The sequence below is a fragment of the Dendrobates tinctorius genome, unplaced genomic scaffold (genome assembly GCF_039654945.1).
Source record: "Dendrobates tinctorius isolate UK_male_01 unplaced genomic scaffold, ASM3965494v1 ptg000093l, whole genome shotgun sequence".
NCBI lineage: Eukaryota > Metazoa > Chordata > Amphibia > Anura > Dendrobatidae > Dendrobates > Dendrobates tinctorius.
The window spans coordinates 23,578,936-23,599,909 of NW_027361761.1; the positions used below are offsets into that span (position 1 = coordinate 23,578,936).

Below are 20,974 nucleotides of genomic sequence, written 5' to 3' on the forward strand. Positions count from 1 at the left end.
CCTCTCTGAGGTCATGTGAGCTTTGTCAAGGTCAAAAAGGACATTTCTCCTTCTTTTGACCCTTTCTGGGAAGGAAAATACAAAATTAGAAAATGACCCCATGATATAAAGCTTAGCAGAAGCACTACACAGAGAATGGTCCTTAGGAGAGGTTCTCATCATTTATTGCTGCAGGTTTAAGAGAATTTCCAAAATGAGTGTTACCTGGGTAAATGGGTATGGACAGGCAGCGCGGCCGGGGCTTCACGGGCAGCTGGGACTGACAATGGCTTCATCAGTCTTGTGGGAACACCCCATCATACCAAGCGACACCACACGATTGTAATTAAGAGGGCACCCCAATAGGGACCATGGGGCAATTTACCAAAAAAAACAAACAACCCTTAACAATGCTGATTATACACCTTGAATGCATGGAGTATTGGCCCCGGCAGTAGGTGGAGGACGCCATTAAGAGCTGTTGCTGGCCACATCTAATAAATTCATGAAAATGCAATATTTTCCCATATTTGGGGCAATGTCACTGACTATTGTGCAGGTACTTATCTCAGGAGGCAGGAGGGCATGTAGGAACCTATGGAGGCAGAGTATTTCCTTTAGTGGACAGTTTCCTACCCCTCCAGGCCGTCCTATGTTAGGTCTGTGCACCCAGGGGATTATTGATCACCATATTTTGAGATTTTCCAATCACAGATAATAACGAGTTGTACATGTAAACGTTGAATACATAGTCGCATCCTGTAAGAGGCGTCTGAAAAATAAGCCAATCACAGTTTGTTCTGGTAGCAAATGTTCATCATCCCTACAGCGCCACAGCAGGCAAAAGGGAGAATTACATATTTGCAGGTTTTCAATTTTTGTTTTGCACTGATATACCAGGTCCTCGACAGCAAGAAATACTCTGTACACCTGCTCTCTACTGGTAGATAGATAGATAGATAGATAGATAGATAGATAGATAGATAGATAGATAGATAATAGATAGATAAAAAAGTAAAAAGGAAGGCAGCACTCCATAGACTTTTAAGGTGAAAAAAATGTGAATTCTATTCAGATTGCCCCAATCCAGATTTTTTTTTAATCTGGACTGGGGCAAGTATCGGATGCTTTGCTGAGGAGGCCTGAGCACCTGCTTATTAGTATTGTGCTGTTCCATTTTTTTGCAATAGATAGATAGATAAATAGATAGGTAATAGATAATAGATAAATAGATAATATATAGATGATAGATAATAGAGAGATAATAGATAGATAAATAGATAATCGATAGATGATAGATAGATAATGGATAGATAATAGATAGATGATAGAGATATAGATAATAGATAGATAATAGATAAATAGATAATAGATCGATGATAGATAGATAGATAGATAGATAGATAGGGGCTCACTTGTTCTTGATCTGAAACGTTACCACCTGTTCACATGGGCCAATAAATACACCAGGTTTTTTTTTCTATACATGGAATTTGGTATTGAGTTCTGCCCACTACTCTGGCTTTTCTATGTACCATAGGGTGGTGGGCTGTAGTCTGTGGGCTGGTGCCTGTACCTGCACTTTTGCTTAGTCTGCTTCACTTTCTTGGAAGGAGGGAAAGAAAGTAAAGAAGGGAAGGAAGGAAGGAAAGAAAAGAAAGAAAGAGAGAAAGAAAGAAAGAAAGAAAGAGGAAGCAAATTAAATAAAGTGTACAAAAACATGAAGGTGCCAGAATAGTCTGTATATTTGATCTAGTGGTCCTCAGGTGGGTGTCTCCTTTCTTTCTCCAGCTCTCCTGATGGTGAGATGATTCAAGGGCTCATCAGACATTACGATCAGAGGAGCTGCGGACATATCCCCCTTTACCCAGCACCCAATGGTCTTGTGCCAAGTCCCCCGAGCAGAGTTTCTTAAGGCAAGAACCTGCCTTGTATCAGTCCTTGGTGCCCAGTCCGCACCATCATGGGCAATATTTGTACAGGGCAGATGGATTTCTGAGTCCTCTTAGCCCAGATAAGGAATGCACTGTAGGAGGTTTGCTGCATTGTGTCAGGACACCTGGTCTGGTCTAAATTCCCCTGCCTGGAGCACCTGCTGCCTTGACACCCAATGTCAGAGTCCCTTGCCCCACCTGTGCCCTGAGTAGCACAAAGCCCCTGGCCTGGTGTGAAGAGGCTCAGGGCACTTGTGGAATTAGATTTGAGAGTTTAAGACTAATAATGTGCAGGTGGGAAGTACCTGGAATCACTTCATGGATGTACTTGCACAAGAGGCTGAAGTGTAATGCTGAGAATTGTGCAGCCTGCACCCCCCTACATGGGGAAATTCCCCTGAAGATCTCAAAGGCTCATATTTGTTCTGTAGAAAAATCTGGTCCCAACTAGAAACCTTCTTAAATTGGTCTTGGTTAACTACTTTGGTAGTGCTGCCTCCAGGCCTCTTTCTATAAACAATGAAGGTACAGATATTACTGGCTTCACGTCCCTCAAATGTAAATTCTATAAGTATACAGCTAGTACTGCCTCCTTGTCTCCATATAGCTACAGATAGCCCTGATTCTGTCTCTCCAAGTAGGCACAGATAGTACTATATATAGACTGCCCGTCCCCCTCCATCTCCACATGTAAATCATGCAGACACAGATAACAGAAGTGGTGTATGTATATAGAGAGCATTGCATCTCTGACTATCCTGTAAAAGATGGCACTGTCTTCCTTTCTCTCTATGTAAATGACTAAATGACTTACAGAGACTAGAAGGCAGTACTACCTGTCCCTATGTAAATACGTTAGATGTAGATATTACTGCCTCATGGTCTTTTCCTTTCTACCTCCTTGTTCCCACTGTGATTTTAAAGGGAGATAGTGCTTTCTCTCTCTGTGCAATTGGTTTAGGCACAGATAGTACTTTATGATGATAGCACAGAGAATATTAGCTCCCTGTCAGTCTATGTAATTGACACAGGCATAGTTAGTAGTTTCCTTCCTCTCTTCATTAATGATGTAGGCAGAGATACTACTGCATATCTGTCTCAACATAAATTATGTGAGCACGGAGTGTACTGCCTCTATCCAAGCAATTTATGCAGGCACAAATAGTGCTATATCCCAGTTTCCAATTATAAATTGTGTAAGCACAGGCTGTACTCCCTCTCTGTCTCTCTTCATAAATGATACAAGTATTTAATGTACTGCCTCCTTTTGTTTGCATGTATTTCAAGTATTTTTTAGTTTTCTTTTTAGAAGTGATGGTAGGCACAACTATCCAGTCTCTCTGTCTCCATATAGTATTAACCTGAACCGTCTAGCTACCCAGACACCCCAAAAAAGGACACTGAAGTTTAAAAAGAGATATATAGTACTAAATCTCCGTCTACTTTTATAAACAGTGTATAGTAGGCAAAGATAATACTACCTGTCTTTTTATAAACATTATACTATAGGCCCAGATAGTGGTGCTTTTCTGTTCATTTTATTTATAACTAGTCCATTGTAGGCACAGATAGTACTGTCCCTCTGTCTTTTTTTTATAAACATTGTATTGTACACACATAGTAGTGCCTCTGTTCTTTATAAATATTATACTGTAGGCACAGAAAGTGTCTTTCTGTTCCTTGTTATATATGTAAAGTGTATAGCAGGCACAGATAGTACTGCCTCTCTCTTTTTTTTTAATAAATGTTATACTATAGGCACAGATAGTAGTGCCTATTTGTTTCTTTATACATATATATATATATATATATATATATATATATATATATATATTCTGTTTGTATTGTAGGCACAGAGAGTACTTCCTCTCTGTCTTTTTTTATAAACATTAGATTGTAGGCACAGATAGTAGTGCCTCTCTGTTTCTTTTATTTCTTTTATAAATAGTGCACTGTAGGCACTGATAGCAGTGTATTGCAGGCACAGATAGTACTTCCTCTCTGTATTTTTATGAACATTATACTGTAGGCACAGATAGTAGTGTCTCTCTGTTCGTATATATATATATATGTGTGTAGCAGGCACAGATAGTACTGCCTCTTTTTTTATAAGCTTTATACTGTAGGCACAGATAGTACTTCTCTGTCTTTCTTTATAAACATTATATTGTAGGCACAGGTAGTAGTGCCTCTGTTTCTTTTATATAGTGCACTGTAGGCACTGATAACAGTGTATTGCAGGCACAGATAGTACTTCCTCTCTGTATTTTTATGAACATTATACTGTAGGCACAGATAGTAGTGTCTCTCTGTTCGTATATATATATATATGTGTGTAGCAGGCACAGATAGTACTGCCTCTTTTTTTATAAGCTTTATACTGTAGGCACAGATAGTACTTCTCTGTCTTTCTTTATAAACATTATATTGTAGGCACAGGTAGTAGTGCCTCTGTTTCTTTTATATAGTGCACTGTAGGCACTGATAACAGTGTATTGCAGGCACAGATAGTACTTCCTCTCTGTATTTTTATGAACATTATACTGTAGGCACAGATAGTAGTGTCTCTCTGTTCGTATATATATATATATATATATATATATATATATATACAGTATATGTGTAGCAGGCACAGATAGTACAGCCTCTTTTTTTTTTATAAGCTTTATACTGTAGGCACAGATAGTACTTCTCTGTCTTTCTTTATAAACATTATATTGTAGGCACAGGTAGTAGTGCCTCTGTTTCTTTTATATAGTGCACTGTAGGCACTGATAACAGTGTATTGCAGGCACAGATAGTACTTCCTCTCTGTATTTTTATGAACATTATACTGTAGGCACAGATAGTAGTGTCTCTCTGTTCATATATATATATATATATATATATATATATATATATATACAGTATATGTGTAGCAGGCACAGATAGTACAGCCTCTTTTTTTTATAAGCTTTATACTGTAGGCACAGATAGTGCTTCTCTGTCTTTCTTTATAAACATTATATTGTAGGCACAGGTAGTAGTGCCTCTGTTTCTTTTATATAGTGCACTGTAGGCACTGATAACAGTGTATTGCAGGCACAGATAGTACTTCCTCTCTGTATTTTTATGAACATTATACTGTAGGCACAGATAGTAGTGTCTCTCTGTTCATATATATATATATATATATATATATACAGTATATGTGTAGCAGGCACAGATAGTACAGCCTCTTTTTTTTATAAGCTTTATACTGTAGGCACAGATAGTACTTCTCTGTCTTTCTTTATAAACATTATATTGTAGGCACAGGTAGTAGTGCCTCTGTTTCTTTTATATAGTGCACTGTAGGCACTGATAACAGTGTATTGCAGGCACAGATAGTGCTTCCTATCGGTCTCTTTTTTATATAAAGTGTATTTATAGGCACATACAGTACTGTCTGTGTATCTCCTACATCAATCACACTTATGAAATATTAGTGTATAATGTAGCAGAACTGTGCTGGATATTTACTTAAGCCATAATCAGAATGAAAATAAGGATGGAATAGTAGCAAGAAGCCTGCTTGCTGATGGTTTTCAGGTAGCAGACTGCAAAAACACACAGAAAAATTGATTGAACTTCACACAAAAAATAGAATTATATATATTTTTGTCAGACGAGCACTTTTTTTTTTACATTTCAAACTTCCTGGAGAAAAAGTAGAGACTCGCGTTATGGATATATTCTCAGAAGCGTTTTGGTTGGGTACAGGTGATAATAACGTTTTGGTACAAAACACACGAGGGATCATTGGCATCCTCATCTTATCATAGTCAAATCTAAATAAATGAACTGGACAAAAAAAAGGAAAGGATGCGTCTTACATAGGACTGCCAGGAAAGCAGAGTCTTGGTGAACTAAGCACGCAGCCCTGAATAAGGGAAATGGCAATTTCAGCTCTGCTAGATCTGTATATTTCCTATGTAGTGGTGCTCACTATATTGTTTGCCATGCAGAAGAGGAATCATCTCCCAAAGAGCATAATGAATAACTCAGCTCTGCTACATCATTAGGATCACGGTTTTCGCTTCGTCATCAGTGTCTTCTTATTTTAACTCGTTAGGAAATTTTGATAACAATGACAAATCCGACTCTCCTGCATCTATTGTAGATTGGACCTTGTCATCTGCTCAAGACCTCAGCAGACCACACACCTGCGACTTTACATAGGGCTGAATCCATTTAAAGTTTTCTAGGGATCTTTGATATAAAAAAAAAAAAGCACAAACGTACGAGATAGTAACAAACCCAGCTCTGCTACATCGCTGACATTCTACAGAAGCATACGGGAGAAGCGCAGCACTGACCTGCCTCCTGTGATCAGGGTTAGGTGGGTTTGCCTGGTCCTTGCTCTGGAGGGAGGCGCATGGTTTTTTAGCAATATTCCATAAGACGCCTGGAAGAAATGCGCGACCCTGAGCGTCCTCGCACGGCGTGTGGTCGGACACCGGGCTGAGCACAGACTACAAGCCTCTTCATATTTTACTGACAGTACTTCCTGATGACGTGCCGGGCCAGGAATGATTGCACACTGACGGCCTCACTACGGCTGGAAGAACTCGTTTTTTTGGCTTTTATGTTCTTTGCCCCACACAAAAGATGAAGGTGTAAGATAGGTACCTGGAGGATCAGGTCAGACGAGAGGAGGGATGAGCGGCGCCTCCGCAAGACCATCCCTGGCCCAATCAATCTCATATATATCATCCATTATCTATCTATCCATCTCGTATCTACTGTATCTATATAAAGTGGCTTGCGAATGTATTCACCCCCCTGGTATGTTATCTATTTTGTTACAATTGTGTGTGATGCGTCAACACTAAACAGAAGTTAATGAAGTGAGAAAAGGCATAGGCAAAAATTAAATATATGGGATCAAATACAGTTGTGCTCAAAAGTTTACATACCCCGGCAGAATTTTTGCTTTCTTGGCCTTTTTTCTCCACTCATGGTCAGTGGTTGGGTGAAGCCATTTATTGTCAAACTACTGTGTTTCCTCTTTTTAAATCATAATGACAACCCAAAACATCCAAATGACCCTGATCAAAAGTTTACATACCCTGGTGATTGTGACCTGATAATAACATGCACAGAAGTTGACACAAAGGGGTTTGACTGGCTACTAAAGGAAACATCCTCACCTGTGACAAATGCCAGGAACATTGTTCAAGATGCAAAGAAAAACCCACAACTAACATCAGCTGAAAACTAGTGGTGCGGCTGCTTCAATATGCGCAATAAGGAGGTGGATCACCCCCAGGGCTGTGGGATTACTCGGTACCGGGCCGGTGTCTCAAAGGGATGTGTCGTGGTGGCAGTGACCCGGTCCGTGGCTCTGGGTGTCCATGTAAAATGGATGGAATGGAGATGAATAAAGTTTATAGGTAGATGATACGTGACGCCACCTGTGGTGCTCGGCAATGAAGGTGTTAAGCCGACGCTGCGGTGCAGATCCTCTGGGACAGATGGTATAAGGCAGCAAAGATGGAATAGCTCTCCACAGGCGGAGCTGTAGTCCCAGGGCAGTAGTAATAGCTGTTGAGGTAGATGGTGTAGTGTTAGGCACAGAGATCTAGCAGTGCTGAGTAGGTTGGCGCAGGAAGAAGGCAATGACACAGCTGAGTGCAGTTCCAATTCTTTTACTCACGTTTCTGGCACAGACAGGTGCCCGCAGCCTCCAGATCAGGGGCGCAGCCAACTCCCAGGCAGATGGAATTAACCTTTCCAGCACTCCCTTTCGTGTGCCTGTTCTGAACGTCTCCTTTCTAGCGCTAACCTGAAGTACTTGTAGTTCTGAATTACACTCAAGTTCCTCCTTCTTGATGTTACTTATAACTCCACTCGTATGACAGGCAGCGGTAGCCTACTTCAGGGACTCCATACACTCGTGTCCCGGCTCACACACGTTGCTGCTGTGTCTTCGAGTCTTTGGTGGGAATAAAGTGGTCTCAACTTCTACTCCTCAGGTTTTTGCTGTAGGATCATTAGTATCACACACAGCCTCGGACACCGGCGCCCGGCCTTGGCGCTTTAAACTTAGTAAACGACTCTCCACTGGCCCTAGTCCCCAGTCTCTCTCCTTCTGAAGTTCCGTTCTTATCTATCTTCCTTCTGAACAACTGACCCTTCTTTCATTCTTTTTCCTTGACAGCAGCTCCAGCTTACAGGAGGCTGCTGCAAACACGTCCTCTCTCCATCCCCAGTAGGGGAGTCTAACTGCAGAGAGGTCTTCTCCCTGCTTCCCCCTGCAGGGAACTGACTAACTTCCTCTCAACTTTCCCCTCTAGTGTGTCTAAGCTCCACCCACCACCCAACACCCTTCATGAACCAAAGCAGCTGCCATAAAGTGTGATCTGCTGTTCTAAGGTGTCTGTGCTGGATGTAGGTGCTGGAGTCTGGTCAGATGTTACCATCTTACCTGGGGAGTGGGATACTACACCTCAGGAGGAGGTGCAGTACCTCTGTGGTGACTGAATCCTCAGGGGCGCTACAGAGACACTTGTAGAAAAATGGGCTGCATGGTTGAGTCGCCAGAAGAAAACCATTACTGCTCACATACCACAAAATATCTCACCTATAATACACAAAACAGCACAGAGACAAGCCTCAAAACTGTGTTACACTAGGAGGACACTGATACTAGGAGGACACTGCGTGACACTTGGAGGGCACTATGAGACGCTAGGGGGCATTATGGGATGCTAGGGGGGCACTATGTGGCACTGAAGGTGCAATATTGGACACAAAGGTTCTACTATATAGCACTATGATGCAATTTGGCACGATAGGGGAACTGTACGGAACTTAGCTCCATATAAAGCCCCCATAATGTCACACGTATTCATCTAAGAGGACACTGTCACACTAAGGGGGCAGTGTATGACACTGAGAGGACACTGTGTGACACCAGCAGAAGGTGACACTACGGGGACACTGACATATAAGAGCACAATCCATGACACTCAGGGTGCGCCGTTTGGTACTCAGGGGAATTGTGTAATTCTTACCATGTGACACTAAGATGGCACAATCCAACGTATGTAGGAGAACAACCTTTCACCGACGTCCATCTCCTATGTGGCTAGGCGTCCTATGAGCCCAGGGACAAAGCTCTGACAGTAATCCTGCTCTTCACTACTATTTTTTCATTCCATCAATTCCTGATTTGCATATAGAAATCTCTAATCTCACACCCAGGAAACGTTCTCTTAGTGTCACCTTGTGGGGGATTTTTCAATAAGAAGCAAACTGGATTCGCTAGATATCTATGCAGATAATGATACTGTATTATTGTGAGTCATGTAAGTCAGGAATTCATGAAATGATAAAAGGAAACAATGGAGAAATGCGGCAGTGTTGTCACAATATCAGGTTATAATACTGTCATACAGTGGCATGTGAAAGTGTGGGCACCCCTGGTCAAAATTACAGTTATTGTGAACAGTTATGCAAGTTAACCCCTTCACCCCCAAGGGTGGTTTGCACGTTCATGACCGGGCCAATTTTTACAATTCTGACCACTGTACCTTTATGAGGTCATAACTCTCGAACGCTTCCATGGATCCCGGTGATTCTGACATTGTTTTCTCGTGACATATTGTACTTCATGATAGTGGTAAAATTTCATTCAAATAACTTGCGTTTATTTGTGAGAAAAACGGAAATTTGGCGAAAATTTTGAAAATTTCGCAATTTTCCAACTTTGAATTTTTATGCCCTTAAATCACAGAGATACGGCACACAAAAAACTTGATAACTAACATTTCCCACATGTTTACTTTACATCAGCACAATTTTGGAACCAAAATTTTTTTTTGTTAGGAAGTTATAAGGGTTAAAAGTTGACCAGCGATTTCTCATTTTTACAACACCATTTTATTTTTAGGACCACATCACATTTGAAGCCACTTTGAGGGGTCTATATGATAGAAAATACCCAAAAGTGACACCATTCTAAAAACTGCACCCCTTAAGGTGCTCAAAACCACATTCAAGAAGTTTATTAACCCTTTAGGTGCGTCACAGGAATTTTTTTGAATATTTAAAAAAAAATGAACATCTAACTTTTTTTCATAAAAAAAATACTTCAGGTTCAATTTTTTTTATTTTACCAAGGGTAACAGGAGAAATTGAACTGCAAAAGTTATTGTGCAATTTGTCCTGAGTACGCAGATACCTGATATGTGGGGGGGAACGACTGTTTCGGCGCATGGCAGAGCTCAGAATGGAAGGAGCGCCGTTTGACTTCTTCAATGCAAAATTGGCTGGAATTCAGATTGGACGCCATGTCACGTTTGGAGAGTCCCTGATGTACCTAAACAGTGGAAACCCCCGACAAGTGACCCCATTTTAGAAACTAGACCCCCCAAGGAACTTATCTAGATATGTGGTGAGAACTTTGAACCCACAAGGGCTTTACAGAAGTTTATAACGTACAGCGGTACAATTAAAAAATCATATTTTTTCCACAAAAATGATCTTTTCACCCCAATTTTTATTTTCCCAAGGGTAGCAGGACCCTAAAAGTTATTGTGCAATTTGTCCTGAGTACGCTGATACCCAACATGTGGGGGTAAACCACTATTTGGGCGCATGGCAGAGCTCGGAAGGGAAGCAGCGCCATTTGACGTTTTTGGCTGGAATTGAGATCGGACACCATGTCGCGTTTGGAAAACCCCTGATGTACCAAAACAGTGGAAACCCCCCACAAATGACACCATTTTGGAAAATAGACCCCCTAAGGTACTTATCTAGATGTGTGGTGAGGACTTTGAACCCCCATGGGCTTCACAGAAGTTTATAACATAAAGCCATACAATTAAAAAATCATATTTTTTCCACAAAAATGATCTTTTCACCCTCAATTCTTATTTTTCCAAGGGTAACAGGACCCTAAAAGTTATTGTGCAATTTGTCCTGAGTACGCTGATACCCCACATGTGGGGGTAAACCACTATTTGGGCGCATGACAGAGCTCGGAAGGGAAGCAGCGCCATTTGACGTTTTTGGCTGGAATTGAGATCGGACACCATGTCGCGTTTGGAAAACTCCTGATGTACTAAAACAGTGGAACCCCCCCACAAATGACACCATTTTGGAAACTAGACCCCCTAAGGAACTTATCTAGATGTGTGGTGAGCACTTTGACCCCCCCAGTGCGTCACAGAAGTTTACAACGCCCGGGCGTGAAAATAAAAAATTCGTATTTTTTCCACAAACATGATCTTTTAGTCACCATTTTTTTATTTTCCCAAGGGTACCAGGAGAAATTGGACCCCAAAAGTTGTTGTCCAATTTGTCCTGAGTATGCTGATACCCCATATGTGGGAGAAAACTACTGTATGGGCACACGTCGGGGCTCGGAAGGGAAGTAGTGACGTTTTGGAATGCAGACTTTGATGGAATGGTCTGCGGGTGTCATGTTGCCTTTGGAGAGCCCCTAATGTACCTAAACAGTGGAAACCCCCCACAAATGACACCATTTTGTAAACTAGACCCCCCAAGGAACTTATCTAGATGTGTGGTGAGCACTTTGACCCCCCCAGTGCTTCACAGAAGTTTACAACGCCCGGGCGTGAAAATAAAAAATTCGTATTTTTTCCACAAACATGATCTTTTAGTCACCATTTTTTTATTTTCCCAAGGGTACCAGGAGAAATTGGACCCCAAAAGTTGTTGTCCAATTTGTCCTGAGTACGCTGACACCCCATATGTGGGAGAAAACTACTGTATGGGCACACATCGGGGCTCGGAAGGGAAGTAGTGACGTTTTGGAATGCAGACTTTGATGGAATGGTCTGCGGGTGTCATGTTGCCTTTGGAGAGCCCTTAATGTACCTAAACAGTGGAAACCCCCCACAAATGACACCATTTTGTAAACTAGACCCCCCAAGGAACTTATCTAGATGTGTGGTGAGCACTTTGACCCCCCCAGTGCTTCACAGAAGTTTACAACGCCCGGGCGTGAAAATAAAAAATTCGTATTTTTTCCACAAACATGATCTTTTAGTCACCATTTTTTTATTTTCCCAAGGGTACCAGGAGAAATTGGACCCCAAAAGTTGTTGTCCAATTTGTCCTGAGTACGCTGACACCCCATATGTGGGAGAAAACTACTGTATGGACACACGTCGGGGCTCGGAAGGGAAGCAGTGACGTTTTGGAATGCAGACTTTGATGGAATGGTCTGCGGGTGTCATGTGCGTTTGGAGAGCCCCTGATGTACCTAAACTATTGAAACTCCCCACAAGTGACCCCATTTTGGACACTAGACCCCCCACGGAACTTATCTAGATGTGTGGTGAGCACTTTGAACCCCCAAGTGCTTCACAGAAGTTTATAACACTCGGATGTGAAAATAAAAAAATCATTTTTTTCCACAAAAATGATATTTTTGCCCCCAATTTTTTATTTTCCTAAGGGTAACAGGAGAAATTGGACCCCAAAAATTGTTTTGCAATTTGTCCTGAGTAGGCTGCTACCCTACATGTGGGGGTAAAACACTGTTTGGGCGCATAGCAGAGCTTGGAAGGGAAGGAGCACCATTTGACTTTTTCAACTCAGAATTGGCTGGAATTGAGATCAGACGCCATGTTGCATTTGGAGAGCCCCTGATGTGCCCAAACAGTGGAAACCCCCAATTCTAACTCCAACCCGAACCCCAACACGCCCCTAACCCTAGCCCTAGCCCTAGCCCTAACCCTAGCCCTAACCCTACCCCAACCCTACCCCAACACACCCCTAGCCCTAACCCTAGCCCTAACCCTAATGGAAAAATGGAAATAAATACATTTTTTTTATTTTATTATTTTTCCCTAACTAAGGGGGTGATAACGGGGGGTTTGATTTACTATTTATGGCGGTTTTTATGTTTGGCGGCTGTCGCACGCTAAAAGACGCTTTTTATTGTAAAAATAGTTTTTGCATCACCACATACTGAGAGCTATAATTTTTCCTTATTTTGACCCACCGAGTCATATGAGGTCTTATTTTTTGCGGGACGAGTTGACGTTTTTATTGGTACCATTTTCGGGCACGTGAAATTTTTTGATCGCTTTTTATTCCGATTTTTGGGACGCAGAATGAACAAAAACCAGCGTTTCATGAATTACTTTTGGGGGGGGTGCGTTTACACCGTTCCGCGTGCGGTAAAATTGATAAAGCGGTTTTATTCTTCGGGTCAGTACGGTTACAGCGATACCTCATTTAGGTCGTTTTTTTATGTTTTTGTCGGTTTTATGCAATGAAAACTATTTTATATAAAAAATAATTATTTTTGCATCGCTTTATTCTGCGAGTTATAACTTTTTTATTTTTTCGCTGATAATGCTGTGTGGTGGCTCGTTTTTTGCGGGACAAGATGACGTTTTCAGTGGTACCATGGATATTTATATGCGTCTTTTTGATCGCGCGTTATTGCACTTTTTGTTTGGCGGTATGATAATAAATCATTATTTTTTGCTTCGTTTTTTATTTTTATTTTTTAAGGGGTTCGCTAAAGGGGTTAACTAATGGGACAGTTTTATAGGGCAGGTCGTTACGGACGCGGCGATAACTAATATGTGTACTTTTATTGTTTTTTTTTATTATTTTCAAAAAATGAATTTATTGGGGAATATTTTTTTTTTTTTTTACTAATTTATTTGGCGATTTTTTTAAATTTAATTTTACACTTTTTTTTTTATTTTTTTTTTACTTTATTACATAGTCCCAGGTGGGACATCACTGTCCTGTGACAGATCGCTGATCTGTCACATCACAGATCAGCAATCTGTCACAGGCAGTGCACAAGGCTTCCTCATGCCTGCGCTTTGCAGGCACTGAGGAAGCCAGCTTCCCCAGGCCCCCGAAGGCCCCCGTCGCCATCTTGGATTCGGGGGCCTGGAGGAAAGGAGCCCCCCGCAGCAGCGCTGCACATTGCGCTGCCGTGGGGGGCTCAGGGAAGCACGGAGGGAGCCCCCTCCCTGCCGATGCTTCCCTTTAACCCCCGGTACACCGCGATCATGTTTGATCGCGGTGTGCAAGGGGTTAACGTGTCGGGGGCGGTCCGTGACCGCCCCTGACACGTAGTGCCGGGTGTCAGCTGTGATAATCAGCTGACACCCGGCCGCGATCAGCGGCGCTCACCACGTGGGCGCCGCTGATCGCGGTAGACGTACTATCCCGTCCCCGGTCATACGGGCCCGTGTACCGTGGACGGGATAGTACGTCTCATGTCAGGAAGGGGTTAAAGATGAATGATCTCTAAAAGGCCTAAAGGCAAAGATGACACATGTCCTTTGTATTTTAGGCAAAAACAAATTATATATATATATATTGTGAGGTAGCGCTGTCATTCGGGTTGGGGATACTCACTTGGCAGCCACAAAACTAGATCCAGCATGGGTTTTCCATAAAACAAGCATAGTCCATGCGGTTTATTCAACATCATAAACCTACAGCAGCAACTGGAAACAGCAGAACGTCCATGACAAAGCTTCACTCTGTAAACCCTGTGGTCACACAGGTTGTACAGTGTCCAGCATGCAGGCTCTCTTAGCCTCACTTATCTCACCCACGTCCGGGTCACTCATGGCTGCTTCAGCTTACTGCAGACGTTCATTCCCTCCCCTGGGAACTCTCAGCCACGTGCAGCCATTAAACACAGTGTCCACATGTGCTGTCAGGCAGGAAGCCCCATCTCAGCGGGACCTTCCACACTGGACCAATCGGGTCCCAGCATTCACCCCCATGTGACCTACCCTGGCCACATTATATGGTCCATAGCCACGCCCACCGGGTCACAAGACTCTGACCTCATCACAGGTCCTTCAAGCCTTTACACACTCTTTACAATAGTGCTTTAAACACACCCCCTGGGTGGGTTTGTAGGTAACCATGCCAGCCCATCTCTCTAGTTACCTGGAGACTTCTCCCTTACACATTGAAATAACACCTCAGCAGTATCACTGCTGATCAACACATAAGTCTCCATCCCAAAGCCACCCACTTTGAGATACATAACGGCCATTCAGTATTCTGCCATTCATCCTTTCTCCTGGGACATCCACACATGGGATGGATGGAAGGAAGTGCTGCAAAGGAACACTGATAGAACGCCTGACTCTCCATCAGAAGGAAAGGATTAGTACGGAACGTGAGGAGAAGAAGGGAACTAAGGATTAGGGTTGGAAGAGAGAAGCCTTCCCAAGTTCACAGTGCAAGGCCGGGGTTCGGTCCCCGAGGTTGTCTGAATACTAATGGTCCTGCAGCAGACACCAGAGGAATAGAAGTTGTCACCAATTTATTCCCAAACAAGACTTGGGGGCACAACAGCATCATGAGTGAGTCGGGACTAGGTAGTAAGGAGTCCCAAAAGCAGGCTACAGCTGTCTGCCGTACAAGTAGAGTTCAAAGGAACATCTGACAGGAGGAACTCCAGTGTAACTCAGTACTGTGAGTACTTCACTAAAGGCGCAATAAGGGAGACGTTCAGAAAAGGCACATGTTGACGGAGTGTTGGAAAGGAGGACTTCATCTTGCCTGGAGGTTGGCTGAGCTCCTGACCCGGAGGACACGGCACAGATGCGGGCCTTTGTACCACAACAGATTGTGAGTAAAGCTTTGGAACTACATGCCCTGGTGTCCTCCACTTATTCCCGCGTCAACCTCCTCAGCACTGCTACATCCCCCGCGTCTGACACTACACCATCTACGTGTCACTTCATCTACACTGCCCTGGGACTACAGCCCTGCCTGTGGAGGGCTATAACATCATTGCTGCACCACACCATCTGTCCCAGAGGATCTGTCTCCAGCGTCGGCTTAACATCTTCATTGCCGAACACCACAGGTGGCGTCACGAATCACTCATAAACTTTCATCACCATAAGCATGCTGAACATTCCCTTTTACAATGGGCGCCCAGGGCCACGGGCCGGGTCCCAGCTGCCGTGACATCTCCCATTGAAGCTCATCGGGCCCGGTACCGAGTACCCCGCCAGCCCTGGGAGGGCGACCCACAAATGTATGGACACCCTGCATGGTTAGTACTAATAACATCCTCTTTTGAAAGTATCACAGTTTGTAAACATTTTTGTGGCCAGACAAGAGTCTGTCAAGTCTTGTTTGAGGGATTTTCATTCATTCTTCCTTCAACAATTCCTCCAGTTCTGTGAGATTCCTGGGTCGTTTTGCATCCTCTGCATTTTTGAGGTCTAGCCACAGATTTTCCATGATGTTCAGATTGGGGGACTGTGAGGGCCATTGTAAAACCTTCAGCTTGCGCCTTTTGAGGGCGTCTACTGTGTATTTTGATGTGTGTTTAGGATCATTATTAGTGTTGAGCATTCCGATACCGCAAGTATCGGGTATCGGCCGATACTTGCTGTATCGGAATTCCGATACCGACTTCCGATATTTTTTCAATATCGGAATTCGGCATCGGAATCGGAAGTTCAGTTGATTGACGGCCTGACGTCATCATGATGCGCGGTGTGTGCGCATCATGATGCGCCGTCATTTCGGGCCTTCCGGGGGTCTCTGCCGGCCTGCCGGGGGGCTGTGCCGGCCTGCCGGGGGGCTGTGTGGACTGCCCGGGGTCTGTACCGGCCTGCCGGGGGGCTGTGCCGGCCTGCCGGTGGTCTGTGCACCCTGTGGGGGTCTGTACCGGCCTGCCGGGGGGCTGTGCCGGCCTGCCGGGGGGCTGTGCTGATGTCCGGGGGTCTGTGCAAGCATCGTCCGATGGGACTACAAGTCCCATCGGGCGATGCCTGCTACCATGACAGTGATTGACACATTAGCCAATGATGGGACAGTAGTAGTCCCATCATCCGGCTAATGTGTTAAATGTTAAAAAAAAAAAAAAAAATACTACATACATACTACATGCATGCTACATACATACTACATACTACATATATACTACATACATACTACATACATACTACATGCATGCTACATACATACTACATGCTACATACATACTACATGCTACATACATACTACATATATACTACATATATACTACATACATACTACATACATACTACATGCATGCTACATACATACTACATGCTACATACATACTACATGCATGCTACATACATACTACATATATACTACATACATACTACATACATGCTACATACTGCATGCTACATACATACTACATACATACTACATACATACTACATGCATGCTACATACATACTACATACATACTACATGCATGCTACATACATACTACATGCTACATACATACTACATATATACTACATACATACTACATACATACTGCATGCTACATACATACTACATACATACTACATACATACTACATGCATGCTACATACATACTACATGCATGCTACATACATACTACATGCATGCTACATGCATGCTACATACATACTACATGCTACATACATACCACATACTACATATATACTACATGCATGCTACATACATACTACATGCTACATACATACCACATACATACTACATACATACTACATACATACTACATATATACTACATGCATGCTACATACATACCACATACATACTACATACATACTACATACATACTACATGCTACATACATACCACATACATACTACATACATACTACATACATACTACATGCTACATACATACTACATATATACTACATGCATGCTACATACATACTACATGCTACATACATACCACATACATACTACATACATGCTACATATATACTACATGCATGCTACATACATACTACATATATACTACATGCATGCTACATACATACTACATGCTACATGCATGCTACATACATACTACATACATACTACATGCTACATACATACCACATATATACTACATACATACAATACATTCATACAATACATACATAGACATACAGTACATATAACATAGAGTAACATACTTACCAATACTTGTCACATTGTTCCCCGAAGCCATTGTCTTTTCCGGAATAAATATTAACATAACAAACCACAAAAATACTCACCCACGATCCGAAGCAGTCCACGAGTGTGTCCCACGACGATCTTGGGTAGAGAACTGCAGCATCAGATGATGCTGCCGTTCTCTACGGGCTGCAGGAATCCAATGACGGAAGGTAGGTATCCTTCCGCACTGTATTCCTCCGCCACTTAAAAAAAAAAAAGTCCCTAGTCTCACTTTATGCCATTGCTGCGTGGGAATTTCCCACACAGCAATGGCATAAAGTGAGACTAGGGACTTTTTTTTTTTTTAAGTGGCGGAGGAATACAGTGCGGAAGGATACCTACCTTCCGTCATTGGATTCCTGCAGCCCGTAGAGAACGGCAGCAACAGCTGATGCTGCAGTTCTCTACCCAAGATCGTCGTGGGACACACTCGTGGACTGCTTCGGATCGTGGGTGAGTATTTTTGTGGTTTGTTATGTTAATATTTATTCCGGAAAAGACAATGGCTTCGGGGAACAATGTGACAAGTATTGGTAAGTATGTTACTCTATGTTATATGTACTGTATGTCTATGTATGTATTGTATGAATGTATTGTATGTATGTAGTATATATGTGGTATGTATGTAGCATGTAGTATGTATGTAGTATGTATGTAGCATGCATGTAGCATGCAGTATGTATGTAGCATGCATGTAGTATATATGTAGTATGTATGTGGTATGTATGTAGCATGTAGTATATATGTAGTATGTATGTGGTATGTATGTAGCATGTAGTATGTATGTAGCATGCATGTAGTATGTATGTAGCATGCATGTAGTATGTAGCATGTAGTATGTATGTAGCATGCATGTAGTATATATGTAGTATGTATGTAGCATGTAGTATGTATGTAGCATGCATGAAGTATGTATGTAGCATGCATGTAGTATGTATATGGTATGTATGTAGCATGTAGTATGTATGTAGCATGCATGTAGTATATATGTGTTATGTATGTGGTATGTATGTAGCATGCATGTAGCATGCATGTAGTATGTATGTAGTATATATGTAGTATGTATGTAGCATGTATGTAGTATGTATGTAGCATGCATGTAGTATAAATGTAGTATGTATGTAGCATGTAGTATGTAGCATGTAGTATGTATGTAGCATGCATGTAGTATATATGTGTTATGTATGTAGCATGTAGCATGCATGTAGCATGCATGTAGTATGTATGTAGTATATATGTGGTATGTATGTAGCATGCAGTATGTATGTAGCATGCATGTAGTATATATGTAGTATGTATGTTGCATGTAGTATTTATGTAGTATGAATGTAGCATGTATGTAGTATGTAGTATGAATGTAGCATGTATGTAGTATGCATGTTGTATGTATGTAGCATGTAATTTTTTTATTTTTTTTTACATTTAACACATTAGCCGGATGATGGGACTACTACTGTCCCATCATTGGCTAATGTGTCAATCACTGTCATGGTAGCAGGCATCGCCCGATGGGACTTGTAGTCCCATCGGACGATGCCTGCACAGACCCCCGGAGCCTGCACAGCCCCCCGGCAGGCCGGCACAGCCCCCCGGCAGGCCGGCACAGCCCCCCGGAGCCTGCACAGCCCCCCGGCAGGCCGGCACAGCCCCCCGGCAGGCCAGCACAGCCCCCCGGAGCCTGCACAGACCACCGGCAGGCCGGCACAGACCACCGGAGCCTGCACAGACCCCCTGGCAGGCCGGCACAGCCCCCCGAAAGGCCCGTACAGACCCCAGAGAGGCTGTACAAGGGCAGGAAAGGGTTTTTCTTATTCCGATACCGGAAGTCCCATAGACTTGAATGGGACTTCCGGTATCGGAATCGGCGATACCGATACTTTTTTTAAAGATCGGCCGATACCATCCGATACGATACTTTGAAGTATCGGACGGTATCGCTCAACTCTAATCATTATCCATTTGTAGAAGCCATCCTCTTTTCACCTTCAGCTTTTTACAGATAGTGTTATGTTTGCATCAAGAATTTGTTGAAATTTCATTGAATCCATTCTTCCCTCTACCCGTGAAATGTTCCCCGCGCCATTGGTTGCAAGACAACCCCAAAGCCACCATCGTCTCTGACTACAAAGGGTGAAGGCACTGCTGTGACTATAGAAGGAAGAGGGTGAAGACACTGCTGTGACTACAGAGGGAAGTGAAGGTGAAGGCACTGCTGTGACTACAGAGGGAAGTGAAGGTGAAGGCACTGCTGTGACTACAAAGGGAAGTGAAGGTGAAGGCACTGCTGTGACTACAGAGGGAAGTGAAGGTGAAGGCACTGCTGTGACTACAAAGGGAAGTGAAGGTGAAGGCACTGCTGTGACTACAAAGGGAAGTGAAGGTGAAGGCACTGCTGTGACTACAGAGGGAAGTGAAGGTGAAGGCACTGCTGTGACTATAGAGGGAAGAGGGTGAAGACACTGCTGTGACTACAAAGGGAAGTGAAGGCGAAGGCACTGCTGTGACTACAGAGGGAAGTGAAGGTACTGCTGTGACTACAAAGGGAAGTGAAGGTGAAGACACTGCTGTGACTACAGAGGGAAGTGAAGGTGAAGGCACTGCTGTGACTACAGAGGGAAGTGAAAGTGAAGGCACTGCTGTGACTACAGAGGGAAGTGAAGGTGAAGGCACTGCTGTGACTACAGAGGGAAGTGAAGGTGAAGGCACTGCTGTGACTACAGAGGGAAGTGAAGGTGAAGGCACTGCTGTGACTACAGACGGAAGTGAAGGTGAAGGCACTGCTGTGACTATAGAGGGAAGAGGGTGAAGACACTGCTGTGACTACAATGGGAAGTGATGGTGAAGACACTGCTGTGACTACAGAGGGAAGTGAAGGTGAAGGCACTGCTGTGACTATAGAGGGAAGTGAAGGTGAAGGCACTGCTGTGACTACAGAGGGAAGTGAAGGTGTAGTACCAGCAGGTGTGCAGGATGCAGTGTCGAGTCACGAGACGACTACGGTGCCTTTTTTATGAATACGTCTATGGGACTTGAGGGGACTTTCCTCAGTCACGGCCTGATCACCGAAACAGGGGTAACACAGATTGCCTGCGCA

General features: G+C 43.2%; 1 protein-coding gene and 1 long non-coding RNA gene across 6 annotated transcripts in view; one reads left to right on the forward strand and one right to left on the reverse strand.

Moving 5' to 3' along the window:
• LOC141098613 (adhesion G protein-coupled receptor F5-like) overlaps window positions 1–20,974 on the reverse strand; it is a 231,066-nt gene that overhangs the window by 124,607 nt on the left and 85,485 nt on the right. For 2 of the 5 annotated variants that reach the window (XM_073586582.1, XM_073586581.1), the window contains exon 1: window positions 6,251–6,597. The exons of 1 other annotated variant lie outside the window; for it this stretch is intronic. The gene's annotated coding sequence lies outside the window, so the exon portion shown is untranslated. Of the gene's footprint in view, window positions 1–6,250; window positions 6,598–20,974 lie in introns of those variants that run through there. 2 more of the 5 variants (XM_073586580.1, XM_073586578.1) reach the window with 1 other exon arrangement.
• Window positions 1–20,974, forward strand: part of LOC141098614 (uncharacterized) — a 36,942-nt gene that overhangs the window by 1,373 nt on the left and 14,595 nt on the right. The gene's annotated exons all lie outside the window — the stretch shown is intronic.